The sequence below is a fragment of the Euleptes europaea genome, chromosome 3, assembly GCF_029931775.1.
Source record: "Euleptes europaea isolate rEulEur1 chromosome 3, rEulEur1.hap1, whole genome shotgun sequence".
NCBI lineage: Eukaryota > Metazoa > Chordata > Lepidosauria > Squamata > Sphaerodactylidae > Euleptes > Euleptes europaea.
The window spans coordinates 11,155,229-11,164,599 of record NC_079314.1 but is presented as its reverse complement, the minus strand read 5'-3'; the positions used below and the strand labels follow the sequence as shown (position 1 = coordinate 11,164,599).

General features: G+C 47.0%; 1 non-coding gene across 1 annotated transcript; it reads left to right on the top strand.

Annotated features, from left to right (window-relative positions):
- The first annotated feature begins 8,918 nt into the window (after positions 1 to 8,918).
- TRNAG-GCC (transfer RNA glycine (anticodon GCC)) lies at positions 8,919 to 8,993 on the top strand. Its single transcript has one exon. It is a non-coding gene; the product is annotated as a tRNA-Gly (tRNA).
- The last annotated feature ends 378 nt before the right edge of the window (positions 8,994 to 9,371 follow it).

Here is a 9,371-nt window from a genome sequence, read left to right as displayed (position 1 = left end):
CTTTCTCTACCACTTAAGGAAAAATCAAACCGGCTTACATTCACCTTCCCCTCCCCACAACAGACACCTCTCCTCTCAACAGACACCTTGTGAGGTAGGTGGGGCTGAGAGAGTTCAGAGAGAACTGTGACAGGCCCAAGGTCACCCAGCAGGCTTCATGTGTAGGAGTGGGGAATCCAGCCTGGTTCACCAGATTAGCGTCTGCCGCTCATGTGGAGGAGTGGGGAATCAAACCCGGTTCTTCAGATTACAGTCCACCATCTTAACCACCGCTCTTAACCACTACACCACACTGGCTCTCCAGTAATACGATTGCTTCATCTAGCTGCCTTGTACTGATCAACAGACATAGGGTTTCACCGTTACTCTCTTTGCGGACCATTTTAAAAGCTGAGCAAGAAACAAAGTGTGGGAAACATTTTTGAAGCAAAATGCAAGGTGGGTCTTTCATTCAATATGCAAGTCTGTCAAAACCAATGACATTTCCTCCACCATTTGGGGGAACAACAAGCCTGGCCTGTTCTCTCTCCCCTTCTGCGTGAGTCCAAAGTCCAAGGAGGAAGCAGGCGGACATGCACAGTCAAACATTTACATTTCCAAGGGTACACAACATCGGCAAGATGGGGATTCCAAAGAAGTCCTTTAGACCCTCTGATGGAAATAGACAACTAATGCCTCGGGGCCCAATCTGGCTTCTAAGAGTATCCCATATAAAGACTCCTAACAACCAAGGATGACCCTGCAGAGGAAGGCAATGGCAAACCACCTCTGCATTTCAGTTGCCTTGAAAGCACCTTCAAGGATCACCATGAGTCAGCTGTAATTTGACAGCACTTTACATATATACACACAGACACACAATACAAGGGACCTCCCTGTATTGTGTCCCAGGTTCACAACATAAGGCATAGCCTAAAGGCTTTTCAACCCCATCCTCCCCGGTGAGAAAATAACAGTTTTGGCAGGATTGCCCTCTTATGGTGCTCAAACCTTCAAACCTTCAAAACACCAGTGCTTTGGGGGTTTGAGTGCTAAAGCGGCCGTGGAGATGCTTCATGCGTGGCTGCATGTGCGATCACCCCAGCCCCGCCCCCAAACCTCCTGCCAATAAAAAGGGGGGACATGGCAACCCTACAGGGCCCAGGGCTTTTGGTGGGGCCCACTACCTCTTGCCCTAGAGTTGCCAACCTCCAGGTGCTAGCTGGAGATCTCCCACTATTACAACTGATCTCCAGCTGATAGAGATCAGCTCACCTGGAGAAAATGGCCACTTTGGCAATTGGACTCTAGGGCACTGAATTCCCTCCCCAAAGCCCACCCTCCTCAGACTCCCCCCAAAAAACCTCCCGCCAGTGCGGAAGAGGAACCTGGCAATCCAGTCTTGTCCACATGCCTTCCCTGCCACCTGCCAGGGTGCCTCTTCTCATCTGCTTCAGACTCCACCACCCATGCTCCGCCCCATGCACTGCCCAGCATCACTGGGGAAAGGAGTGCAGGCGGTAAAGAGTGGTAGCATTTTTGACCGCAACAACAGCGGCACTCCCCAGCCACCTGCTGCCCGGTGCCCTTGGACAAACAGTACTTGGGAGGCCCTGGCACAGGAAGAATGCTTGGGCAGGTGGTGAGTGGGAAGGGAGATGCTAGTGGGGGAGCTGGTGGGAGGCAGAGGAGATGAGGGGTGCCCTGGCCACAGTAGGCCGAGGACCCCTGAAAACCTGGAACCAGCCCATCCTGCTGAGCTGCTGCCCATCAGAATAGATAGGGTGGCCAGCTCCAGGTTTGGAAATACCTGGATATTTTTGGGGCAGAGCCTGAGGAGGGCGGGGTTTGGGGAAGGGAGGGATTTCAATGCCATAGAGTCCAATGGCCACCGCAGCCATTTTCTCCAGGTGAACTGATATCTATCAGCTGGAGATCAGTTGTAATAGCGGGAGATCTCCAGATACTACCTGGAGGTTGGCAACTCTAAGAATAGACAATAGCCTTTTATACATGGCTGTTTCCCTCTCGGTCACCCCTCTGATGACTTCGGGTCTTTGTTTGGATTATGCATGCCGTTTCCAACCATCCGAGGTCGCCTCGCTCTCCCCCTGCATTCCCCCCGCGTTTTCAGAGACCTGTTTTATTTTGAATTTGAAAACGTAGGGGAAACGCAAGGGGAGAGCGAGGCAACCTCTGACAGTTGGAAACGGCATGCATAATCCAAACAGAGACCTGAATTAATTGGAGGGGTGACAGCAAAGGAAACAACCTTGATAGACTGAAGCTCTGACTCAGACCTTTGTGTGTTCATGAGAAGAGCTGACACCGTCACCAACCTTCCCCTAATGAGGGTTGCCAACTCTAGGTTCGAAAATACCTGGAGATTTGAGGGTGGAGCCTAGGAGAGTGGTGTTTAGGGAGGAGAGGGACCTTGGCAGGGTATAATGTCATGCAAGCCATCTTCCAAAGCAGCCATTTTCTCCAGGAGAAGTGGAATAAATGTTTCAAATAAATAAATGATAAATAAATAAGTGATTGATGTAGTCTGGAGACCTGTTGTAATTCTGAGAGATCTCCAACCCACACCTGGAGGTTGGCAACCCTACCTCTACTATAGATGGACTGACGTTCTCCCCCATGGCAGGTCAAGCTGGGACTCTTATTCCTTATCCAGCTCCAGAAACCTTTCTGGGGAGGACAGCTTCTGACTTCCCACAACTGGAAATAAAGTCCTCAATGGTTATAGAATGGTGTACATGGACTCCCTTTGTCTAATAATGCCCTCCCCCCAAAATCGCACAGTCCTCTTCCTCTCGGCTCCCAATGAATCACAACTTCCAGGTTCCCTCCTCCTTCTCAAACATCCAACTCCCACCCAAGCTGCCCTTCTCCTCCATTTCTACTCCCTGCCCACCATTGGTAGCAACCATCTCCCCGCCCTGCTCTACGGAGTGTGTATAAGAGATAGGAGCCCAGCCCAGCAGCTCCTTCTGTCATCTGATATCGGTTAAAGGAGCACTTGGAGAGAGGAAAACAAGGTAAGGGGGGGATTCTTATGACTAGAGGGGTCTGGTTTGGGGGGAGGAGGCATAGGACCCAAACGGCAGAGATTAAAAATTGGGTACATTCAGCATCTAACTGCTCCGTGCTGCTTGCCGACCCATGGGCTTAAATGTGCATGGTGAGTTTGTAATGCACATATTTTTCATAGGCTAGTTGTTCTCACACTTTCTGCTTTCCCACTTGGACCTGTGATCCGAGGAATCCCTGTGTGCCTACCACAGAGCCACTCTGAATCCTGTAGCATGTTATAGGGCAGGGGTGTTGAACTCATTTGTTACGAAGGTCAGATATGACATAAATGTCACTTGCTCGGGCCGTGCTGTGCCTCGCCAGCCCAGATTGGGAGCGGGGTGGGGTTGGGGTGGCTGCCTCGGCAGGCTCGTGGGCCAGATGAGAGCTCTTAAGGGGCTGGATCTGGCTGCGGGCTGCTGTTCTAGGGAGATTCTTTAAAGCAGGGGGGGTATATTTGTCTATATCTATAGATAATGTACAAAATAACGATGCTAAAAACAGAAACTAAGCTTTTCCTGGCACTGAGACTACACATGTGTGTGTGCATGTACACATGTGCAGAATTTTACTTGGTTACCGTAAAACATTTTTGCCTGGTTACCATTGAAGGCAGGGAGAGCAGGACTGGGGCGGGTGGCAATCTACTCAGTAAATCTCTGAGTAGGCCGCGCACTCTCTCCTCCAAGTTTCAGTGTGAATTTGTAAAAAGAATGGTTAACATTGTTGCAAAGAATTGAGAAGGTCTGTAAAGCTGTGATAGTGGCATGTAGTAAAAATAGGTTCAAACTGAATGCTCAATGTGGTATCTGTCACATAGACTTAAAGCCAAATTCTTTAAAAACAATTTTTTGAGCGAGAGCCGTGGATAGAGCCAGTGAGTTTCCAAGTTTTCTCTTGTTTCGGAGCTTTTCCTGCATGCTGATACTGATCCTGGTATTACTACGGCAAAATTTCTGGCGTGAGTGGCTTCTATTTAGGGTTGCCAACCTCCAGGTGGTGCCTGGCGATCTCCCGGAATTAAAAGAGGTCCCCAGGTAAAAGAGAACAGTTCCCCTGGAGAAAATGGCTACTTTGAAAGGTAGACTCTATGGCATTATACCCAACTGCGGTCTCTCCCCTCCCCCAAACCCTGCCTTCCCCTGGCTCGACCCCCAAAATCTCCAGGAATTTCACAACCCAGAGCTGGCAACTCTGTGGCCTTTTATGCAGGGACATTTCCCTGCTGTCACCCCTGCAGACTGCTTCGGGGCTTCCTTTTGATTATGCATGCTTTTTCCAACCATCAGAGGTCACTTTGCTCTCCCCGTGCATTTTCCCCATGTTTTCCGGACGCTGTTTTAGCCAGAATCTGAAAAATGTGGGCTAAACGGGGGGTGGGGGAGAGAGCGAGGCAACCTCTGATGGGCGAAAAAAGCATGCATAATTAAAAGGAAGCAAGCAAGCAAGCAAGCAAGCAAGCAAGCAAGCAAGAAAGAAAGAAAGAAAGAAAGAAAGTCCTAAATCCAGTTGCAATCCAGAGATACTTAATGGCGTTTAAAGCTATGAATGCATACTTGGGAATCACCTGCATTGAAGGTTTACCTCCAAATCAAATATTTTCAGTACAGATGTCAATGGAACCCGAGCACAGTTAAGGGCTAAATCCCTACTGATTTCCGTAGGACTTCTGTTCACTTCCTTGGGATGTTAACTAGTTCCTTGTGGCCAGAGGTCAGACACTCAAAAAAGAGCGATGCATCTCTTAAAATACAGCACATCTGTCAAACATAGCCGCCATGATATTTCAGGACAAGCAGGGATTGAGGGTGCAATTCTTTGGGAGAGTCAGCCTTGGGGTGACATGCTGCTATAATTATTTATTTTATTAAATTTCTACCCCACCCTCCCCAGCAAAAGCCAGGCTCAGAGCAGCTCACACAACAATACACCGTATAATAAAACAGAATAAAAGAATTTTGAAACAACAATTAAAACCAGCCCTATAAAACCAATAGATGGACAGCATGTGTCCCATAGTGCCCCTAATTGTAACATATGGTTACACCCGGGCCAGCAGGTTAACGAGTCCCCATAAGGATAGCATAAGGGGTGAGCAGTGTAGGGTTGGGAGCCCAGCATTGATAGAAAGGAACCCTATATTACATCTGTCCTTGGAGGGTTGCAAAAGTATTCTCTGAAGGCCTGAAAATCCTTCTGCTTGGGGAAATTCCACTTTCTATAAATCTGCTGTGGTCTCTTTGTCATGGCGGAAGGGCGTTCTCTTAATTTATCGGCATGGTGTGGGAAAACCTCTTGATAAAGACTGAAACACCCACTGGTGGTTCCATTCATGTCCTCTCCTCACCCACTGGCTTTCTCCACTGCTGCTGGTACTCCTCTCTTCTTCTGACACCCTACCCACATAGGATTGCCAGCTCTGGGTTGGGAAACACCTGGAGATTTGAGGGGTTCGGCCTGAAGAGGCGGGGTTTGGAGAGGGGAGGGACTTCAATGGGGTATAATGCCATACAGGCCACCTTCCCGCGTAGGGTTGCCAACCTCCAGGTACCAGTTGGAGATCTCCTGCTATTACAACTGATCCCCAGCCAATAGAGATCAGTTGTCCTGGAGAAAATGGCTGCATTAGCAATTGGACTCTACAGCATTGAAGTCCCTCCCCTCTCCAAACCCTGCCATCTTCAGGCTCCACCCTAAAAACCTCCCGCCAGTGGCAAAGAGGGACCTGGCAACCCTATTCTTGCATGGTATAGTGGTTAAGAATGGTGGTTTGGAGCGGTGGAAAATCAGGTTTGATTCCCCACTCCGGCACTCCTCCACATGAGTGACGGATGCTAATCTGGTAACTGGGTTGGTTTCCCCACTCCTCCACATGAAGTCAGCTGGGTGACCTTGGGCTAGTCATAGTTCTCTCAGAGCTTTCTCAGCCCCACCTACCTCATAGGGTGTCTGTTGTGGAGAGGGGAAGGGATGGTGCTTGTAAGCCGGTTTGATTCTTCCTTAAGTGGTAGAGAAAGCTGGCATATAAAAACCAACTCTACTTCTTCTTCCTCTTCCAAAGCAGCCATTTTCTCCAGGCGAACTGATCTCTGTCACCTGGAGATGAATTGTAATCCCTGGAGATCTCCAGCCAACTCCTGGAGGTTTAATAGAAAGAAGCATCTACACTAACTAGTCACGTTGTGCAAAGGAATAGTAACAAGCTCTTGATAGGCTTGTAAAGCTTATGCCTATCAAGAATGACTTCCTTTTGGAAGACTTATGCATATAAGTGTGAGTTCGTCATATCATTGTAATTTTGCATGTTTTTGCACTTTTTGAATAACATCACTATTTTGCATATATTGCAAGAGCTTGTTACTATTCCTTTGCACAACTCCTGGAGGTTGGCAATCCTCTACCCCCAACTGCTGCAGCTTTGGGGTTTCCTTTTACCTCGGCTGGCTCCCACTTCTCTGCCATCTCCCCTTTGTGAAGTTCAGCAGAAATATTCCTTTTCCCAGGCAGCTTCAGTTGAGTTCTCTCCAGGCGCTTTCTCCTCACACCTACCTTGGGATTCCAAGGCCTGCCGTGTACTGTTAACAAAAAAGGGCTGGGCCTTGCCCAAAATACTCACCCAGGCTGAGTGCAGCCAAATGAGATTTCCATTGGAAATCTCTCACGCAGCATTCGAGGAGGAGAACCAAGGGAGGGTCATTAACGCTTGAAAATCAATGTTTCTGGCAACTGAATGGCAGATCCAAGATGGAGCAAACACGCACAAAAAGCTTTCTGTTCAGCAAAAGCATGCAGCTATTTTGCGAGCAAACAAATCCCCTTCTACCAAGGAATATCGCCCACAAACGATATCGGCCACCTGGTATATCACCAACAGAAACCAAAGCATTAATGCTTCATCCACAGCAGGTACCTTCAGCACAGAGAGATCAAACGGCGTTCATGTAAGGAATGAAGCATTTGGATGATGTTCTAGGAACTGCTTAGCCTCATTTTACACACAGGCCATCCTGAGACCAAGAGGCAACTTGCCCCAAACCAGCCAGTGTTTCTATGAGAGAAAGAAATCAGACAAACACTAGGGTCGCCAACCTCCAGGTGGTAGTAATCAAAAAACGGCTTGCAAGTGCTTAATCAGGAGTGTGGAATTCAAAATATAGCACAAGACAATTGTTTCTAAAATGAAGAAACCAAACAATAGCAACTCATGCTATTACAGATATATAGTGGAAACATTCAATAACCACCATTCTGGAGCAAAGAAATGTATATCACAATTGGTCTAAGTAAGACCCCAGCTCTCAGCATAAGGCTTTACAATACAAAATATAAGCCAAAATGCTCAGTCCTTATTCAGTCCGTATTAATAATTTCAATTTCATAAAGTGCATCAGTAAACCACGGAAACAGGATGTAGAGCAATGGAGATCCGGTATAATTCCATTTCGTGTAGACTTTTTCAAGCCTTCAATCTTTCCGTGCACTGTTCAATCAATGCATGAAGGAGTGTACCTTTCCTATGTATCTGGACGGCAAAGTAGGACAACTGGGATGTCAAGTTATTTTCCCACCATCTAGAACTAGGTTTGCCATCCTCCAGGTAGGACCTTGAGACTCATGGAATTACAACTAGAGTTGCCAAGTCCCTGTTTGCCAATGGCAGGAGATTTTTGGGGCAGAGCCTGTGGAGGGGAGGGACTGCAATGCCATAAAGTCCAATTTTCTCCAGGTGAACTGATCTATATCAGCTGGAGATCAGTTGTAATAACAGATCTCCAGCCAGTATCTGGAGGTTGGCAACCCTAATTACAACTAATCTCCAGACTACAGAGGTCAGTTCCTCTGGAGAAAATGGCTGCATTGGAGGGTGGACTCTATGGCATTATACCCCACTGAGGTCCCTGTCCTCCCCAGGCTCCACCCCGAAATCTCCAGGAATTTCTCAACTCTGATTTGGCAGCCCTTGACCTAGAATGCATTTAGGGGAAATCTTAATTTCAATATGTTTAATGCATGTCCAAAAAAGGGAAATGTCAAAATACCAGACTGAAGTTTTAAAAGTTCACCTTATGGTAAAGTTTGTTTCTCTTTAAAAAAATAAATAATTTGTTTGCGTAATAATGTAACCTGTTATTAAAAGAACAGTGTCAATAACAACGGAATAAAAGACATAAAAACTGCAAAAGACAACTGGAAACAGATATGAAACACTGAGCAATATCTAAACAGCAGCATCATTAAGGCATTAAAATATGAAGCTGGGTAAAGTTTCTGTTTGGCAGCATAGGCCAGTTTGGAGGGGTTTTTTTCACACACACACCCTGAATCAGATTCCCCCTCTATCTGGATTGTGTTCATAGATCCTGGGGCGACTTCGTGGCAGCGGTTAGTCATTTTCAGTAGTCCTTAAATTGTGGTCCCAGGACTGTCAACCATTCCTGTGGGGCACTTTTTCATGTGGTCTCCAAAGTCATGGTGAAATCATCATGAGCATGATTTTTAAAAACCAGGGGGCAACAGCAGAATGCTGCTGAGACACAGGGCTCCTTGGTGCTTCCATCACACGCTGGAGGAAATCCATTTTGTTCAGTTTACATTCCTGAAGCCGCCGTGTATTCTTCTCCCGTGTGCATTGGCAGAACTTGGTAGGCTCTCAGTCACAGAGACCTGTGGCCACAGAAGCACAGGAACAAGACCTTCAGGACTCACAACCACATGTGTTTGTTTTATTTAAAGAATTTCTGCAAACTCTTTACCTAAAATGTTTCCTACGTGAAAATTCAAAATAACAAACAATGTGGACAAATAAGAACACCCACAGGCATCCTTAAACAACAAGAACAGTGCAAGCATAATAAAGTGAATAAGGAGAGGCTGTGGCTCAGTGGTAGAGCATCTGCTTGCCATGCAGAAGGTCCCAGGTTCAATCCCTGGCATCTCCAGTTTAAAGGATCAGATAGCAGGGGGTGTGAAAGATCTCTGCTGGAGACCCTGGAGAGCCGCTGCCCATCTGAGTAGACAAGGCTGACCTTGAAAGACCACTAGTCTGACTCAATATAATGTATTCAAGCACAGAAGATAAAAATGGCAGCCTGAACATGCTGAGACATATCAACCTGCCATAAATAAGTAAAAACACCTCTGAGCTTTGTTGGACTGACAAACACCCCTGAATTCTGTCGTGTTCCTTTACCCTATTGATTCTATCTCTTAATTTCTTATCATTTCAGTCCTGCAGCTACCAAAATTGCCTGGGTGGAGCATTTCTCCCTCCTCAAAATCGGATCTTCTCAGGATGATTAAGCTTCTTCTGCTCTGCC